General features: G+C 46.7%; 1 protein-coding gene across 1 annotated transcript in view; it reads right to left on the reverse strand.

Moving 5' to 3' along the window:
- Window positions 1–20,020, reverse strand: part of LOC143981520 (pregnancy-specific beta-1-glycoprotein 2-like) — a 545,541-nt gene that overhangs the window by 326,229 nt on the left and 199,292 nt on the right. The window lies entirely within an intron of this gene.

Here is a 20,020-nt window from a genome sequence, read left to right on the forward strand (position 1 = left end):
CTGGTTAGTATTTATTTTTTTATTCATGAAAGTTTTTTATTATTGGATTTGTCTATTCCAGTGACAAATTGTTACAATGTTTATAGTGAAGTTCATCTGATAAAGAATGTTGCGATTCTCGGCAGACTGCCCGCTTTTTCTCTTCCTTTCTTTTGAAGTCTTCAGAAGAGCCGAGAGAATTCTCTGCATAGAAAGAATTGTGAAACGCTTTAGTCACGATCGCGATAACGATTCTTGGCGATTAATTGTGCAGCTCTAATACATAAGAAACATAAAACAAATCACCGTGCCCCCAATATTCATACTGTGTTACTATTATTTCACATTCATCAGTCCCCTCCCCCAAGGAGCTTACAATCCTAAGACCCCCAACTCACATCCATACATACACTAGGGGCAATTAACCTACCGCCATTTCCCCGGAGTGTGGGAAGAGACCGGCGTGCCCGGAGGAAACCCATGCAGGCACAGGGAGAACACGCAAACTCCATGTAGGTAAAGTGGTGGTTTGGATGAAGTGTGACGGGGGAATTTGGCGGCACGCGGTGCACACGGCCATATCTCCTGATCTCCTGTGCTTGTAACCACACATTCCATCAGATGATATGATGTCCCCTTTGATGGGATGTCTCCCCTGGTTCCCCAGTAGACAGACATGACCACATTCTTACCTCCTCATCTCACCATCACTGCCTCTGAGCAGTTCCCTCGTTCTTCTATTCACAGACAACAAAAGAAATGACAAAGAGGAGGGCTTGGCTCCAACAGCCAATCACCTCCTACACAGACTGTGACCTCACAGGAAATGAACAACACAGGATGTGATGACCAAATAAGGATGTAATACGGGATAAATGAATATATATGTAGCGCCCCCCACCTTTAGGTGGTGATAACAGGTAAGTGGCAGAAGAAATTGCCGGTGCCTTACTGTTTCTTGTAAAGGTCTGGTGGGGTGATCTGGGTTTGGGGGGAGCAGTAGAATAGAGGGGGGTGTGACCGCCTGTTCTTCACCCTGGAAGACCCCCCTTGCTTGTCCAGGGTAATGTTCTGCAGGGAAGGCGGGGGAGGGACTGAAGAGCCGTCAGTGTATATGGCTCTGGTCCAATCATTGATTTGTATGGGTGGGGGCGGGACAGACATATATACTGGGGTCACATGCTTCCTGGGGGAGATGGGAAGAGACGAGGTGGAGAGAGGCTGCACAATGTGACCATCAGGAGCAGGCTCAAAGGCCTGGGGTGTCGGGGGCCCCAGTGCTGGAGAGCAGGACCCTAACCGGAAGGCCTGAGGGTTCCGAGACCTCAGAGCTGGAAGGTGCAATCCCACAAGCTACAACAGAAACCCTGGAAAAAGGAACCAGGCATCCCGGCTGACCGGGAAGTATATGCCAAGCGGACAGAGTAGACCGGGTGGCGCCTGGACTTTCCTGGCCTGGGGAGGAATCGCAGGAGGCGAGAGAGGCAGGTGAGGCCGGGGGCTTCCAGCATTCCAATGTTACCAAAATGTCTTTCAGAGGGGCATTGGCCGGTTCACCAAGGGAAAGGGTTCCAGCTACTCACATGGAAGAAGAAGAAGAGGCGGCTCATACTTTCTCACATCACCAATACCACGTGCCGCAACACAAGAAATACAAGTTCCTTGTTCAGCTGCTGATCTGTGTCTGTTGTTCCTCCAGTGGAAGAGCGGGGGTCACACCCGCGGTCCTGTAATGAAATACAATAGCAGCTCCCGAGGGAGTAGTGCGCTACAATCACCGATGACTACATTCCCGCTGATAGTGATCCTTCATATACATGGCTCCAGAGAACAATGTATACCTGGATTATGCCCCCTTCCCTGTGGATGGAAGGTGATCTGCAGATGTACGCTGCGAATCCCGACATGTGCTGATCAGACACAGCAGAGACAACGAGCGTACATCCGCCCATAACCCATCTGTGCAGAGCAAACCTATCCCCTCAGACCAGGGGTCCTCAAACCAGGGCCCGCGGAGCGCATTTACCCAGCCCGCCGGGTGTTTTAGCCTCAGGACATCCTTGTGTTCCGAAAGATGCTTTTCAAACACAAGGATGCCTCTGCGAAGTCCCTGCGGCCTGCGTTTACTTTAAAAACACGGGGACCGCCGGGAGTAGGCGCACGCAGCGACGTCACTGACGTCCCATGCGTGTGCCCATGGAAACCGAGGCGGAGAAGCGGAGAAGAAAGGACGCGCGCTGGAGGTAAGTGTTTACCAGCGGTGCGTCCCTTCGGCAATGTCCTAAAGGGGAGCACTGTCTATAAAGGGGGCACTGTACTAAAGGGGGAGCACTGTACTAAAGGGGGAGCACTGTACTAAAGGGGGCACTGCCTACTAAAGGGGGAGCACTGTCTACTAAAGGGAGAGTACTGTCTACTAAAGGGGGAGCACTGTACTAAAGGGGGAGCACTGTACTAAAGGGGAAGCACTGTACTAAAGGGGGCACTGTCTACTAAAGGGGGAGCACTGTACTAAAGGGGGCACTGTCTACTAAAGGGGGAGCACTGTACTAAAGGGGAGCACTGTACTAAAGGGGGAGCACTGTACTAAAGGGGGAGCACTGTACTAAAGGGGGCACTGTCTACTAAAGGGGGAGCACTGTCTACTAAAGGGGGAGTACTGTCTACTAAAGGGGGAGCACTGTACTAAAGGGGGAGCACTGTACTAAAGGGGGAGCACTGTACTAAAGGGGGCACTGTCTACTAAAGGGGGAGCACTGTCTACTAAAGGGGGAGTACTGTCTACTAAAGGGGGAGCACTGTACTAAAGGGGGAGCACTGTACTAAAGGGGGCACTGTCTACTAAAGGGGGAGCACTGTACTAAAGGGGGCACTGTCTACTAAAGGGGGAGCACTGTACTAAAGGGGGAGCACTGTACTAAAGGGGGCACTGTCTACTAAAGGGGAGCACTGTACTAAAGGGGGAGCACTGTACTAAAGGGGGAGCACTGTCTACTAAAGGGGGAGCAGTGTACTAAAGGGGGCACTGTCTACTAAAGGGGGGCACTGTCTACTAAAGGGGGAGGACTATACTGCACCTAATGTGGGGGACTATACTGCACCTAATGTGTGGGGACTATACTGCACCTAATGTGGGGGACTATACTGCACCTAATGTGGGGGACTATACTGCACCTAATGTGGGGGACTATACTGCACCTAATGTGGGGGACTATACTGCACCTAATGTGAGGGACTATACTGCACCTAATGTGGGGGACTATACTGCACCTAATGTGGGGGACTATACTGCACCTAATGTGGGTGACTATACTGCACCTAATGTGGGGGACTATACTGCACCTAATGTGGGGGACTATACTGCACCTAATGTGGGGGACTATACTGCACCTAATGTGGGTGACTATACTGCACCTAATGTGGGGGACTATACTGCACCTAATGTGGGTGACTATACTGCACCTAATGTGGGTGACTATACTGCACTTAATGTGGGGGACTATACTGCACCTAATGTGGGGGACTATACTGCACCTAATGTGGGTGACTATACTGCACCTAATGTGGGGGACTACACTGCACCTAATGTGGGGGACTACACTGCACCTAATGTGGGTGACTATACTGCACCTAATGTGGGGGACTATACTGCACCTAATGTGGGGGACTATACTGCACCTAATGTGGGGGACTATACTGCACCTAATGTGGGGGACTATGCTGCACCTAATGTGGGGGACTATACTGCACCTAATGTGGGGGACTATACTGCACCTAATGTGGGTGACTATACTGCACCTAATGTGGGGGAATGTTTCTGGTATATTGTTTTTATTGGTATTTTACTAATAGCAATTTGGAATCTCTAGGAAACAATGATGTGAAGAAAGAGAACATTGACTCGGAGTGAAGGATAGTCAAAGAACAGTGGAGTTGTGATGACTTTTCATACAGTAGAAGGAAAGAGCTGTGTGTCTGATATGGCAGAATATGGTGTCTGTGCTCCAAGAATACAATTTGCGTGGACACTATGAAACTCAACATAAAGATAAATATGATTGTTTGGTCGGAGAAGTGAGAAAAGATAAAATATTAAAACTGAAAAATACATTGACAGCTCAGCAAAATACTTGTGTGAAGCAGCTAAATATTTCATCACTGAGGGCAAGTTTTCTGGTTGCCAAGCTAATAGCGGGCACTGCACACCATTGGTGGAGGGAGGATTGGGTAAAGAATGTCTTCTTTCTGTGGCCAAAGAGATGTGTCCAGAGAAGGCGATTTATTTAGTACAGCGAGTCTTTCAGGACCTACAATTACACGGAGGAGTGAAGAAATGGGAGACAATCTGGATCAGCATTTGTAAAACCTGACAAAAAAACCTTCCTATTTTTCCTTGGCACGTGAGGAAAGCGATGATGTTCGTGATTCTGCACAACTTTTCATCTTTATTGGTGGGACGAATGACAATTTGGAGGTCACAGAAGAGCTGCACTGCAAAGCATGAAAGGAAGAACTACAGGAGAGGATATCTATGGAAAGGTTTGCCAAGCTGTGATTGGTTTGGAGCTGGACTGGGCTAAACTATCCAGTGTGAGAAGTGGTGGCGCTCCTCGCATGGTGGGGTCTAAGAAAGGAGTAATTGCTCGCATTAACCAAGAGATGGACAAACATCATTCTTCTCATCCAATAGCCACACACTGCCTCATCCACCAACAAGCGCTGTGGAGTAAATCACTGAAGTCTGACTCTGTTGTGACAATTGTGGTATCTTGTGTTATCTTCATTAGAGCTCATGTACTAAACCACCGCTGTGCAATATATATTGAACTGAAGTGAATGGTTCATACAGTGACTGGTATAAGCAAAAAACAATAAGGCAAAACAATAATTAAAAATATTTAAAAATCTATAAATGGCGTATACATCAAAATATTTTAAATCATCTGACTAAGCAAATGTTCAGTGCGGTATTGGACTTTGATCCTTAGTCCAATGTGCAATATTAGTGCAAACGTGCAAAGTGTTTCCCTGGAACACTGTGTATAACTGTCTTGTCATTAAAGTGACACTGTGCCTTTAAGTGCAAAAAATAAAATAAATCTTCAGTGTCACTGACACCCGTGGTAGAAGTAAATAATTACCTTACTGCTGTAAGGTAAACAGCATGTAGCAGAATAATTATAGGAGGAGGGGGGGTCCCTTCAACTCGAACTTTTCCTAGGCATTCATTCACTTTTAAGTGGAGCCAGGGAAATGGGGGGAGGGGAAGAGGTAGGGATGATCCTTTTCTTCCTCTCTTTCCACTGGGTGCTTCAGGTCATAGGGTTCTCAATGTACATTTAAAAGAGATAAAAGAGGCCCACCATAGTGTAGTATTTTTGAATGGAAATAAAAAAATTTATTTCCATAAGTTAAAAAACACTCACATTTTGTGGGGTTACAATAGCGTTGTAAAAACGAGCGCCGAGCTCGTGTCTCAGCGTCTGAGCGTCTGTTCCGGTATCTGATTAGCCTCGGGTCCTGCGCGTTACGTCACCACACGCGACTTCAACTGGGATTCAACATCCCATTTGAAGTCACGTGTGGTGACGTAACGCGTAAACAAGTGAAGGAGGAAAACTTCTGCCATCTACCCACAACTCAAAATCTGTTAGCGGAAAAACCATTGGTTGCATTCCCAAACAAAACGTGTGTGGATTCACTAGAAAGATTGCAAAAGGAGTTCAAATTTAGATTTAAAGAGCTTCATCTCCATGAACAGGACATACAGCTTTTCCGTGACCCATTTTCTATTGACATTGAAAATGTGGATACAATTTACCAAATGGAACTGGCTGAAGTGCAGAATTGTGACTCTCTGAAAGACGCATTCGAGTCAAGCAGCCTTCATAGTTTCTATGCATCTCTCCCCTCTGAGACATATCCTCCTCTCAGGAACCATGCACTCCAAATGGCAACCATCTTTGGCAGCACTTATGTCTGTGAACAGACTTTTTCCAGAATGAAACATCTGAAATCTCCAACCAGATCTAGACTAACGGATGAACACTTGCATCACTTGTTACGACTAGCAGTGACAAATATGGAACCGGACATTGACCATCTCATTAGCCAAAAGCAGGCCCATAGTTCCCATTGAAATACTGGTACGTCTCTTGATATAACTTTACTTGTTCTTCATTTTAAATATTGTATTTATTCCCGTTTTGTTTCTTCACTTCAAAATAAGATATATGCAGTGTGCATAGGTATTTCTTCATAGTTTTTTTTTTTTAACTATAGTCCGGCCCTCCAACGGTCTGAGGGACCGTGAACTGGCCCCCTGTTTAAAAAGTTTGAGGACCCCTGCCTCAGACCATCGTCTGTGCAATGCACAGGGGCCCTTTCCCTGGCGGACCCCCCACTCCGCAATCACCTCTCTCCAATCCCAGGAAGTTCTCCACTACCTAACGCATCTCACCCAGCGTCAGTCTGCCCCAGTCAGCTCTCTAGAGCGGCCTGTAGGGGGCGCTAACACTGGGAGACTCTTATGACAATACATATGACTCCAAAGACATGCAGGGAGGTTAATTGGCTTCTGTCCATAAATTGTCCCCCAGTATAAGAATGGGGGACCTTGGATTGTGGGGTCCTTGAGGGTCGGGACTGATGTGAGTGCGATGTACAGGGATGGGGACAATTGTGGACACTCAGGATGATCTGGATGGACTGGTGTCTTTATTCACCCTCACTGACTATGTAACTATATAAAATACATCTTATGAAATTCCCACAACAACTGTTTTGCTGATACAGCACTTTGGGGAAATGATTCCAAGTAACATGACATAAGAATCCATGGATCTCACACACACATAACTCTCTCTATTACACAACGACACCCTGTAGACTAAAATATCATCACATTTCTCCAATAAAACGCCACTTTCTTCTCTTTATTTCTCTGGTGTACATCCACAATGGGGTCTAATCCATGTCTACTGAGGTCACTATGAGACCCCTTTCACACCGGGGCGTTCTGCAGGCGGTATAGCGTTAGAAATAGCGCCTGCAATCCGCCCTAAAGAAGCTGCACCATTGTGTGTAGTGTGATCCCCCCGAGGACTTTCACACTGGAGCGGTGCGCTGGCAGGACGTCAGGGAAAAGTCCTGCCAGCAGCTTCTTTGGAGCGGTGAAGGAGCGGTGTGTTTACCCCTCCTCCACCGCTGCTCCCCATTGAAATAAATGAGGCAGCGCTGTAATACCGCCGGCAATACGCTGCAATAGCGGTTTTAACTCTTTCTTGGCCGCTAGCGGGGGGTAAAAGCGCCCCACTAGCGGCCGAAATGTGCCGCAAATCCGGCGGTAAAACAACACTAAAAAAAGCGGCGTTTTACCGCCCACGCTATGGGCGGTGTGGTGTGAAAGGGGTCTAAGTACGCTGGGTGGTATAATGTGCTTGCCGTTATTTTAGCAATGTTGTTATTAAGTTGAAATATAAAATAGAAAATACTCGAGCGCTGATATCAATAATAAAAACGAATACATTATAGAAATAGCTGCACCAATGATAATGATCCCTCAATAAACAACGTAAATAAAAATAAGTATTAGTGCGCTAAAAACACTACAATGATGAGAAGATTGAACTAAACACAATATTGTGTCTCCACTTCACATGGATTTATAGGCGACACCTTTTCTCATATCCATGAACAAGAGATCTCATGTATAATTACCCGCAAAACATCCAAATATAAGGGGCCCAAAAAATGGAACCACTTGTGTAAACTTTCTACAAAAATCATTACAAGTGCACAACTAATAAGAAAATATATCAAGAGAAAAATCCATTCATGTAAAGTAAAAATAAAGTGACATGAGGTATTGTATGGTGTATGGGCTTCACACAATCAGTGATAAGGTCTCTCCTGCAGAGATGCATCAGAATAACAACCAAAATGATCTCAATCAATAGTAAAGAGCTCTTGTGCATAAAAAGTGCCGAAATAACAATCAGCAGCGATATCAATCAAAAATGACCTTTTTCCATCTCGTATCAAACAGACTGATAGCGAGAGAAGAATTTCTTCATTTCATTGGGAAGGCCACTACTCTCTGCAGAGCTTCTATTTCCTCTATTGCACTGCAATACATCTCAGTCTCATTCATTGGTCTCTTAGTGTTTCTGCATATTCCCCTCCACTTCCTATCCCAATTCTTTCACCGATCATGGAAAAAACCCTCCAATCGTGTAGTACTGGAAATACACCTTATTTGCTGCTGCTTTTACATGCTTCTACTCACAACACCAATCATGTGCGCACGTCTTTAATCCAGCATCAGTTTAGCGCTCCTCCTCACAGCCTTCCCGTGCAACCCAAAGGCTCCACGTCACTTGGCTCCTCCTCCCGACGCGTTGCGTCACAGGTCACAAGACGTTTTCAAGGGAACTGACCCTAGTGACGCCCTGGGAGGATTTATTAAGCCGATTATGTTTACGGTTGCCATAGTGACTGGGCGGAGTCATCGCATCATCATAGCCCATCATCATAACTTTAAAGAAGCCGGGCTTCTGTGTTTACAAGTGACAGTGAGTCTGGCCAGCCAGGGCCTATTGTATGGTAGGGGGCTGGTGCTGCAGCTCCAATAGCCCCTGTGTTATTCCGGCCCTGCACACGATGAACAACTGCCCAAACCAAGTATATACAGCAAGCAGGGAACACAAACCATAGTCATAACAGAGCCAGGGACATACACAGAGGATCAAGCACAGGGAGCCGGGAACAAGACAGGACAGGGAGAGGGTGACAGGAGATGGAGAGAGCAGGTGGGAAGGGATCAGGCTGCAGGATCAGAATCAGGAACAGAAAGCAGGATGCAGGAACACAGGAACGCAGGTCAGGGGCACATGGAGACAGAACACCAATCAGGAATGAAGCGCATGGACAGGGCTTAAACGGGTGTTCCAGTGGGAATTTTTTTTTTTTTTAAAGTCAGCAGCTGAAAAAAAAGTAGCTGTTGACTTTTAATAAGGACACTTACCTTTCCAGGGCGCCCACGATGTAGGCTGCCCGAGGCTGACCCGTCCCTCGGCTCTCGGGTCCTGGCGCCGCCATCCTCACTAAGGGAAACAGGCAGTGGAGCCTTGCGGCTTCACTGCCCGTTTCCTACTGCGCATGTGCGAGTCATGCGGCGCTTCATGAATGGGAAGGAAACACACAGTTCCCAGAGCACAGCATGCCCCATTACTCAGAAGACAACGCAAGGAGGAGAGAAGACCGAAGATCACCACGGAGTAGGAAGAGGCAGATTAGGAAGACTGCCTAGCAACAGGAGTTTCTGGTAAGGTAAAAAAAATAATAATTTTCAAATGTGTTTTTCTTTTTTTTTTTTTTAAGAATATTAATGCTGTTTTTTTTTTAGGGTGGCCCTCCACTTTACACATCCTGCAACCAGCATCAGGTGATGACTGATTACATGAGATCTTCAGGCTGCTGAGAGACACCCGCTGGTGGACACTGGAACTGCAGCCTAAAGATCTGGGAGCCACAGTGCCACCAGCAGGTGAACCCTTTCCTGACAGCGGCTGTTTTTTACATTGAGAAGACAATCCAAGAATTCTCTAAATGTAAGTACAAACATTTTGCCAGCATATGGAAAAAGGACCCAGATGTGCCAATTGGCCGCACATGGCCTTGGTGCACGGTGATTCCAACCCCAGGGTCCTTTTTCTCATTCTGGATGGCATTCACCCTAGCCCCAGAGATGGCGATCTTAACAAAAGCCTTCTACAGGAAATTAAGGTGGATATACCATCCAAATGCCACCTCACCTCCTGGTCTCAATGAGGCCTTCACTTTCCTGCCAGGATTTATTTATGGGGGTTATGAATTATCCATGTGACTTCATCTGTACCAGGGGGGTCTCCCTCCGGGAGGCTACCTCCCTTCCCCCTAATTCTTTGCACCATGCCCCCCCGCCCCATGCATCTTTTTTGTTTAACCTCCCCATCATACCCTTTCTCCCTTCCCCCTCCCCCAGTCTGTCCCCCTTTTTGGTTTATCTATTTATTCCATGTTCATATGTTGTATGTTACCACTGTGGTTGCTTTCTATGTATGTTTCTCTATTGCAGAGATCTCCAGACTCCAGGCCCTCCAGCTGTTTCAGAACGACATGCCCCATGAGGCAATGTAAAACTCTGACATTCACAGACATGACTGGGCATGATGGGAATTGTAGTTCCTGACCAACTGGAGGGCCGTAGTTTGGAGACCCCTGGTCTATTGTATTGCATTTCTTTGTGACAGGTGGAGCTGCAGTGCACTTTCCCGACTACTGGAGGCTTTGCACATTGCGTGTCCATGACGTGTTCAGCCCGACATGTAGGGGCTCCCTGTCCTGGGCAGCTCTTCATTTCAGGCGGCAGGGGGTGACACGCATGTTCTTCCACCCCCCTTATCCACCCACGGCTTTCCCTGGCCATGGGTGTTGCCTGGCAATGTCGGGGGTGCAGTGACATGTGACGTCATCCCGCCAGTGGGTGTCGCTGTGCGTCATCGTGCCGAGGGGCCCACCCCCTCCCCGGGGCTGTCAGGGGCGGCACTCTGTGGGTTCTCAGCCCCAATGAGCAGAGGGGGGGTCTCATTACCTGCACCTAATGAGAGCTGATTTATATAGATCCCGCCCCCATTCAGTGACTCTCCATTTGGGATTGGCTCCGGATTCATTGAGGACACTTTTACACCTCCAGCAGGGCACAGGTTGGCTCCTCCTACCCCATTTTACTTTTTGGAATAGATTATTTTGCTCTCTTCGAGATTTTACTGATCTTCATTTTTCATTTCATGTATTTTAGTTGCTAGATGGGCACCGCTTGCCTACATTACAATCGCTATTATGAGGTCATTTTTTATATATTGTCTCCAAATTCCCTCCAAATCCTTCACCTCTCCCTCCTGCTCATGTGGTTGCCTGTGGCAACCTGGCTTTGACCTCTCTGGTTGGGCCCTTGTGGATGCACATCTTCGGGTCACACGCTTGTACCTCTCTGTGAATTGGGATGTTTTACTCCATGTCAGTGGTGGTGCGTCTATAGAGGGCACAGGAGCCCTGCCCCCTCTCTCCTGCACCACTCTATCACCAATAGATAGATTCATGCATTGCATCAATCTATTGTCGCCACTGCCGCCCCCTATTCAGGTGTCCGGCCCCTTATCTGGTGCCGGGCATCTGAATTACAGCGGCTGGGTTTCTCTGGAAGCGCTTGATTAAAGCTTTCAGCTCTAATAGGCATCCTGATTAGAGCCGTGGGCTCTAATAGGCTTCCAAATTGGTAAACAGCGGGCGCAATGCTGTGCGTTTGCTGTTTACACAGTTTTGTGTTAGAGAAGCGAATACATTGCTTCCCTAACACTGAACCACCTCTCTGCCAATCAGGTTGCTGGATCTGTGTTACCTGTCACCTGATTGGCTGATATCACGGGCGCTGTGATTGGATGCCTACTAGGCATCTAATCATTGCAGAAGGCGAGAGGAGGAGCGGGCAGTAGAAGACATGGGGGTCGGGATGAAATGGAGGACACTGGACACCGCTTACCGCTGCCACCCACTGCCCACCCGAGACAAGGTAAGTGCCGGGCAGACGGCGGGCGGAGGGCACAGTGACAGCACTTGGGGCACAGTGGAAACATTTGAGGCACAGTGGCAGCATTTAATGGGCACAGTGGCAACATTTGGGGCACAGTGGCAAAATTTGGGGCACAGTGGCAGCATATGAGGCACAGTGGCATAATTTAATGGGCACAGTGGCAGCACTTGGGGCACAGTGGCAACATTTAATGGGCACAGTGGCAACATTTAATGGGCACAGTGGCAGTATTTAATGGGCACAGTGGCAACATTTTGGGCACAGTGGCAACAATTGGGGCACAGTGGCAAAATTTGGGGCACAGTGGCAGCATATGAGGCACAGTGGCATAATTTAATGGGCACAGTGGCAGCACTTGGGGCACAGTGGCAACATTTAATGGGCACAGTGGCAACATTTGGGGCACAGTGGCAACATTTGGGGCACAGTGGCAACATTTAATGGGCACAGTGGCAACATTTGGGGCACAGTGGCAACATTTGGGGCACAGTGGCAACATTTGGGGCACAGTGGCAGCGTTTGATGGGAACAGTGGCAGCATTTGGGGTGCAGTGGCAGCATTTAATGGGCAAAGTGGCAACATTTGGGGCACAGTGGCAGCGTTCGATGGGAACAGTGGCAGCGTTTGATAGGCAAAGTGGCTGCGCTTGATGGGCAAAGTGGCAGCGTTTGAGGCACAGTGGACGCGTTTGATGGGCACAGTGGCTGCGTTTAATGTTTTTTTTTTTTCTGAATTTTTCAGTTTGTTTGCGCCCCCCCCAAAAATTTTGAGCACCAGCCGCCACTTTTCCAGCTCCATCTGAAGGCTTGTATACTACTCTTTACCATATATAAATGTAACTTCATTCAGCCTTTTGTACCATTTGCAGATAATCGGTGGCAGTTGGTGGTACATTTTTTGGGGGGGCAGCACACAGTCACCCCCCACCCCGGATTTTCTCATTCTTTGCGCTTGCTGTTTGCAGCCCTGAACACCAAGTAGTCTATACTCTTCTCCCTGGTGTATAGGCCGGACTCTACCGTTACATCACTGACCATACGGCATCGGCTCTTCTTCAGAACGGATTGCGTCCTCCGATGTCCTCATTTCCAGAAAACTGTTAAACATTTCTGCATTACTCAATGTTTTTTCCTTTGTAATGAAATTATCACTCACAATGTTCTCCAGAGGAGATGAGGTGTTTTTATGTTGGACTTGAAGGGTCTGTTTTTTACCTGAATACTACACTATACTATAATACTATACTACTACCATACTACATTTTACTTCATCAGAAATTGTGAAAACTTTCTAATAAAAAGAACTTCTAACCTTCAATTATATTAGAATTGTGAAAGGCATTGTACACTTTCAGATGTGTTTGTTGTATAACTCGATGTAGCAAGGTCTCTGGCTTTGTCCAGTCTAATGAGAACATTCCAGGCCAAAGATAGCGGACACCCTTCAATATGTGGTGGGTTGTGAGGCATGGTGGGTGCAAGATAAGGACAGGTTATTGGGCGCCAGACACTTCTTGGAGGCAGAAGAGGTTTTATTTCTTTTAACAGTCCTTTTTATATTTTGAAGGGAAAGAGGGTTAGGGCCAGGACACCCTTAAGTAGTTGCAATTTCAATAAGCAGACTCTGAGACTTCCTGGACAGGGAAAGGCCCCAGCAAGAAGCCACATTTGCACTTGAAGGAATGCCGTCTCCTATGGTAACAGTCTTTAACCACTTAAGGACCAGGCCTCTTTTTCAGATTTGGTGTTTAAAACAGTTTTTTTTGCTAGAAAATTACTTAGAACCCCCAAACATTTTATATTGTTTTTTTTCTAACACCCTAGAGAATAAAATGGCGGTCATTGAAATACTTTTTTTCACACCGTATTTGCACAGTGGTCTTACAAGCGCACTTTTTTTGGAAAAAATTCACTTTTTTGAATAAAAAAATAAGACAACAGTAAAATTAGCCCAATTTTTTTTATATTGTGAAAGATAATTGGTACGCCGAGTAAATTGATACCCAACATGTCACGCTTCAAAATTGCGCCCGCTCGTGGAATGGCGTTAAACTTTTAGCCTCAAAAATCTCCATAAGCGACATTTAAAAAATTCTACAGGTTGCATTTTTTGCGTTACAGAGGAGGTCTAGGGCTAGAATTATTGCTCTCACTCTACCAATCGCGGCGATACCTCACATGTGTGGTTTGACCGCCGTTTTCATATGTGGGCGCTACTCACATATGCGCTCGCTTCTGTGCGCAAGCTCGTCGTGACGGGGTGTTTTTAAAAAATTATTATTTTTTTCTTATTTATTTTAATTGATTTTATTTATTTTTACACTGTTTTAAAAAAAATATATAAAATGGATCACTTTTATTCCTATTACAAGGAATGTAAACATCCCTTGTAATAGAAAAAAGCATGACAGGTCCTCTTATATATGAGATCTGGGGGGTCAAAAAGTCCTCAGATCTCATATTTGGGCTAAAATGCAAAAAAAAAAAAAAGAAAATCTGACATTTAAAAAAAATACACTGTACCTTTAAGAGGTATGGGCGGAAGTGATGTTTTGACATCGCTTCCGCCCTCCTATGGTATAGAGACGAGTGGGGGGCCATCTTAGCCTCACTTGTCTCTATGCCCAGCAGATGAAAGGACTCGATTGCCGCTACCAACGGCTCCGGTAAGTGGCGGAAGGGCGGCGGGAGGGGGGTGGCACCTCTCCCGCCGCCGATATCGGTGATCTCGCGGCGAATCCGCCACGGAGACCACCGTTATCATACAGCCGACCGCCGCCTAAAGAGATGGATATCTCGGTTGTGGCAGCAGCTGCTGCCGTTACCGAGGTATCCCTCTTCAAAAATAGGACGTACATCAGCGTGCGGCGGTCGGCAAGTGGTTAAAGTGGTTGTAAACCCTTACAAACCACTTTGACCTACAGGTAAGGCCTACATTAAGGCTTTCCTGTAGGTCCAAGAAATATTTCCTAAACTTACACGGTTTAGGAGATATTTACCAAAAGACAGGCGCCGCTGTTTACGGTGCATGCGCCGTAGACAGCGGCTAGCAGGCGCACTGGCTTTAGTCACTGGCGTGACGTCATTTCGGCTTCGGCGAATGACAGTGGCGGAGCAGCGAGACCCACCGAGAAGATGGAGGCTCTGGACCACAGGGGACAGCGGTGACTTCGCTGGCTCCTCTGTCAGGTAAGTGACACATAATGGACAATGTGATGCGATGTGATGCAATGCGATGCACAGTAGTCCATTATGCTTTACCTTTGCAGGGAATCAAAGAGGAAGTAAACTCATCAGAGTTCCTAACTCAAACATAACAGTCCTTTCAGCTTCACTACAATTGCTCCTTGTAGTTCTTCAACACTGAGCTCCTGATCTCTCACTAGACCCACGTATTAATTGACTCTGAATTCCTTGAGCTCCTCCGATCTTTGAGGTGGTATCTCCCTCAAGTGTCACCCACGCTTCCCCACTGGGTGCCTAGCTTGGCACTCCAGATACTTCTCAAGCTTCACCCCTGCTAACTGGTGAGGTCTTGGACTTGACTCCCAAGGCTGCTCTGCAAGCGTCTCCTCCGCAGGTTGGGTCCCTGACTTGATCACCGCCTGAAGTTTCCCGATTCTCCACCGTGCCCATTCGGTGAGAATATGGTTCCAGTACTTGCTTCAGTTACTCTCTGGGGTCCCTGGTAAAGGTGTTTGGTCGTTTAGTGGTGACAGCTTCCCTTCTACCTCCGACCACGACAGGTTCTCCGGCTGGCAAACCTGTCACTTCTGGTTGGACTGCCAGCCGCAATCCCAACCCTGCGCTGCCTCTTACTTCTGAATAGGCCCTCACACAGCCTGGCAGCCAGATGCCCCCAGGATAGGTCCAATCTCCAGCCTAGCGTACGACACACGTCCACCCAGACTGCTGTGCAGGTGGTACAGAACACAGATCACCTGACCTCTCCCCAATATATAGGTTCTCCCAGCAGGCCAAGCGATTCAAGAAAACCTCCGCCTATTGGCTGAGATACCCCATATACTCATAACCTGACCTTGGGTTGCCCTTCTCATATCTAGTACCACCAAGTACCCGGCCACCTAGTGCTATGCCGCGTACACACGGTCAGAATTCCGGACAGAAAAAGACCGATGAGAGCTTTTCACCGGAAAATGCGACCGTGTGTACGCTCCATCGCAAATCAGCTGTCCGAATTTCCGCCAGCCAAAAATTGATAGCATGTTCTCAATTTTCCAGACGGAAAAACTTTCTATCAGTAATTCCGATCGTGTGTATGCAATTCCGACATACCAAAAATCACGCATGCTCAGAATCCAGTACTAGACGGAACCGCTCGGTCTGGTAAAACTATTGTTCATAATGGAGATAGCAGATTCATCACACTGCACATTTTTTCATTGTTCAATGCCGCGCATTCCCTTCTTTATATAATGCTAGAAGAATGAAGTTGTTTTGCTGCTCATATTCACACAGAGTTCTCACAAACTTATTTTTTTTAATATTTCTAGTTATCTCCTGAATAATCTTTATTTTAATTTAAGTCAGATCTACATATTATATATATTTTTTGTAAAGTCCTTTTTTTTCATTAATATAAATTTTTGGATTATTGTATTATTTTCTCGTGCTCTACTTTTTATTTTTTTATGTGACATTTCCACAGCACCATTATTATGTTGTATTTGTAAACCTGTTTGTTGTCGGTGTCCCTTGTTAATTTTGACATGTACCTGCCTACTCACCCAAAAATGTTATATTTGCTATTTGAAGAAAAACACACATAGGCAAGTATTTTCTTGGAAAAAAATCACAATTTATTTAACATCGTAAAAACAAAATAAATATGAAGGCAACGCTGGAGAAAGTGCTTGAATTTGCGAAGCCTTTGGCCCCCGAGGCACACATCAACTCTGCGGCTCAAAAACTTGGTAGCTTGAGAAGTCCATATAGAAAGGAGGTCAGTCTGGTCCAGGAATCCCAGAGAACAGGAGCAGCAGATGACATATATGTACCCAGGATGTGGTACTACAACAGGCTGCGTGTTCTTCAGACCAGACTGAAGCCAGGCAATCACTTTCTTGTCTTCTGTACAGCCTTCCCTGGAGCCTTCCCTGCAGCCTTCCCTGCACCCTTCCCTGCAGCCTTCCCTGCAGCCTTCCCTGCAGTCTTCCATGCAGCCTTCCATACAGCCTTCCCTCCACCCTTCCCTGCACCCTTCCCTGCAGCCTTACCTGCAGCCTTCCTTGCAGCCTTCCCTGCAGCCTTCCCTGGAGCCTTCCCTGGAGCCTTCCCTGCAGCCTTCCCTGCAGCCTTCCCTGCAGCCTTCCATACAGCCTTCCCTGCACCCTTCCCTGCAGCCTTACCTGCAGCCTTCCTTGCAGCCTTCCCTGCAGCCTTCCCTGCAGCCTTCCCTGGAGGCTGTGGCTCTGGAGGTGGACCTGTGGCAGGAGGAGGAGGAGGATGGGGGAGCGCACACAGGTGGTCATCGTCAGTTGTTTCGCCACTCAACCCCTTGTGGATGGTTGTAAAAAATTTTTTTTCCACATTTGCGCCGTTGGCCCTCCTCCATTTGCTGTAAATTGGAGGCTATGTAGAGCCATAGGCCTCTACAGCATCGATGGGGGATTTCAGGGCGTCATTAGCCTCCTTGATGAGGGCCAGTGCTGCCTCCTCTGTTTTAGTCCCCTTCCTGGGCCTTTTGTATGGAAGGACGAGGGGAGGCACCTGAGACTGGGTATTACTGGGCCCTGCCACCTCCTGGTTGTCACCTTCCCCCACCTCCTCCTGTGTGCCACTTACCAGAGCCTCCTCCTGGCCGAGGTCTTATGTATGAAAAAGGGACAGAGTTTTAGATTTTTGTTCATCAAACACACACAATTTTCAGCTCATGACTGTTGCAAATTTAATGTTACTAAATAGAAAAGACTATGATTCTGAGCCCAGCATTTTTCATTCTTACCCCAATCATTTTTGGCCACTACTGTCTATTGATATGTGAAACACTTTTTGTTAAATCATTCATGAGGATAATCTTAAAAGCCAATATAGTCATCAATCTAGATTCAGTAAAGTCCTCTCATGTCACCAAAGTTAAAATCTTACCTTCGTTCTAACGTTCGTCGCTTCCATTCCTCCTTCCTCTGCACACAGAACGTAGTTACGACACACACATGTTTAAGCTTTATATACACTGCGCATGCCTGAAACTCCGCCCACGTTGCCGGCCCCTGATGTTCTTTCTAGAATATTCCCCACCCCGTCTCTTTCCTCGCAGTGGGAGAGGAACATGGCGGAGACACACCAGCTGCATAATAATAGCAGTAACGAGGAGGAGGAGGAGGAAAGCCCGGAACCAGGAACGTCCCGATCCCGGAGGAGATTTAAGGCCACAAATATGTCCTTTGCTGAGATGTTGGAGATGGTGGACATCTTGAGGAGGAACGACTATGACTGGAATTATGGTCCATACCCAAACTCAAATCTGAGAAAGGCCAAGATCATGACTAAAGTTGTGAAGAGTCTGTACAGGAATTTTGGGGTACGACGATCCAAGGATCAATTGAGGAAACGCCGGTCGGACCTCAAATGAAGGGAACAGGATCAGTACAGGAAGATCAAGAAAGTTCTTAGAAAAAGTAAATATTTGTCGTGTGTTCCTATTATTATTAATATTGCATGCTGTGCCATGTGTTTTTCTTTATGGTGTTGTACATATAAAAATGGCTACTTTCATGTTCATACGCACAGTAAGCGGTCGTAGTAAACATCGTTTGTTTCCTAAATAAATACGCTGTTTTCCCAGATACCTGATTAAATACATTTGTTCATGTTATTTTTGAATGTAATAAAAGAGGTTTAGGACATTGTTGTCTAGATGTGTTTGAACCTAGAAGGAACAGCAAACTAGATTCAGTGTAATGTATGGAGAGGACAGTCAGCAGCTGTCTACACATCTGGACTCAGGGGCACTAGTGTGGGACACCAGAACAAACTTTTTAGGGTGTCAAACACAAGTACTCCATTGGATACTCGGGGGCCCAAAAAAGGTAAGTATTCCAGCTTTAGTAGGGCATAATTCATGTCTTCAGCTTGTAATTCTGACCAGACAATTGTACCCCACTTCCAAGCAATGTTTATCATTCATATTTGTTGCCTCAAATATCTGTGTGCTAAGTATACCTTTTGTTTCATTCTCATAGGGGAGCAAAGAATCGGGAGATATGAGGTCACCAGGGACCCCTCACCTCCTGAACAAGGGGAACAGAGGTCACAACCAGAGGATGTAGAGGAAGGAGAGGTGCTCGAGACCACAACAGGTGAGTGTCTGACACCCCGGCTTCAGGTAATAAGAGATGTATGCATTGCATATTTATAATACATGGTGTGTTTTTTAGATTTTTAGGTGATGTACATGTTGTGGAAGAACAATCAGATCATTTCACCAGTGACAGCGCCCAAAGGCTAATCCAGGACGTCATGTGGTGCAGTCAGAATTTACACATTATCAAACAGAAAACTATGGATATTGAAGTAAAACTTAAAGTGGAGGGCCACCCTGAAAAAAGAAAATACATTCAAAATTAGAAAAAAAATCATTTTACTTACGAGAAATGCCTGTTGCTAGGCACATCATCCTAATCTGCCTCTTCCTCCTCCGCGGAGATCTTCTTTCTTCTCTCCTCCGTGCGGCGTCTTCTGGGTAATGGGTCGGGCTGTGTTCTGGGAACTGTGTGTCTCAGAACACAGCGCGCCCCATTCACAAAGTGCTGCATGACTCGCGCATGTGCAGTATGAAACGGGCAGTGAAGCTGCAAGGCTCCACTGCCTGTTTCCCTTACCCAAAATGGCGGCGCAGGGACCCGAGACCAAGGGAAGGTCAGCCTCGGGCGGCCGACATCGCGGGCGCCCTGGACAGGTAAGTCTGCTTATTAAAAGTCAGCAGCTACAGTGTTTGCAGCTGCTGACTTTTAATTTTCTTTTTTCAAAACCGGCCCTCCTCTTTAAGAACATGATTGATGAGCAGATGATCAAAGCTCGCCACAGCGCCTAGAGGCGATTCAGTTCGCATTGTGCGCTATATAAGTATTTCATTCATTCATTCATGTCCTAGGAAGAATTTAATTTTCCAAAAAATTGGCAGTATTTTGTGTTTTTTTTTTTTTTTTTTAAAGTTTTACATTTTAAAAAAGCCTAATTTTGAAGATGCACACAGTATGTCAACATGTGCTATCTGCCATCAGGGGATAGCAATGTACGCGTTTTGTGCCTGCAACCTCTTCCTCAAAACTCAAGTAGGTGAGAGGAAGGGGTTGCACCCCCAAAACACGTCCATTTGCCCCCATGATGGGAGATAGCACATGTTGACATTAGTCATGGGATCAGAATGCAAATCCCCATTTTGAC

The sequence above is a fragment of the Lithobates pipiens genome, unplaced genomic scaffold (genome assembly GCF_037356315.1).
Source record: "Lithobates pipiens isolate NorthernLeopardFrog02 unplaced genomic scaffold, aLitPip1_a1.2 Scaffold_16, whole genome shotgun sequence".
NCBI lineage: Eukaryota > Metazoa > Chordata > Amphibia > Anura > Ranidae > Lithobates > Lithobates pipiens.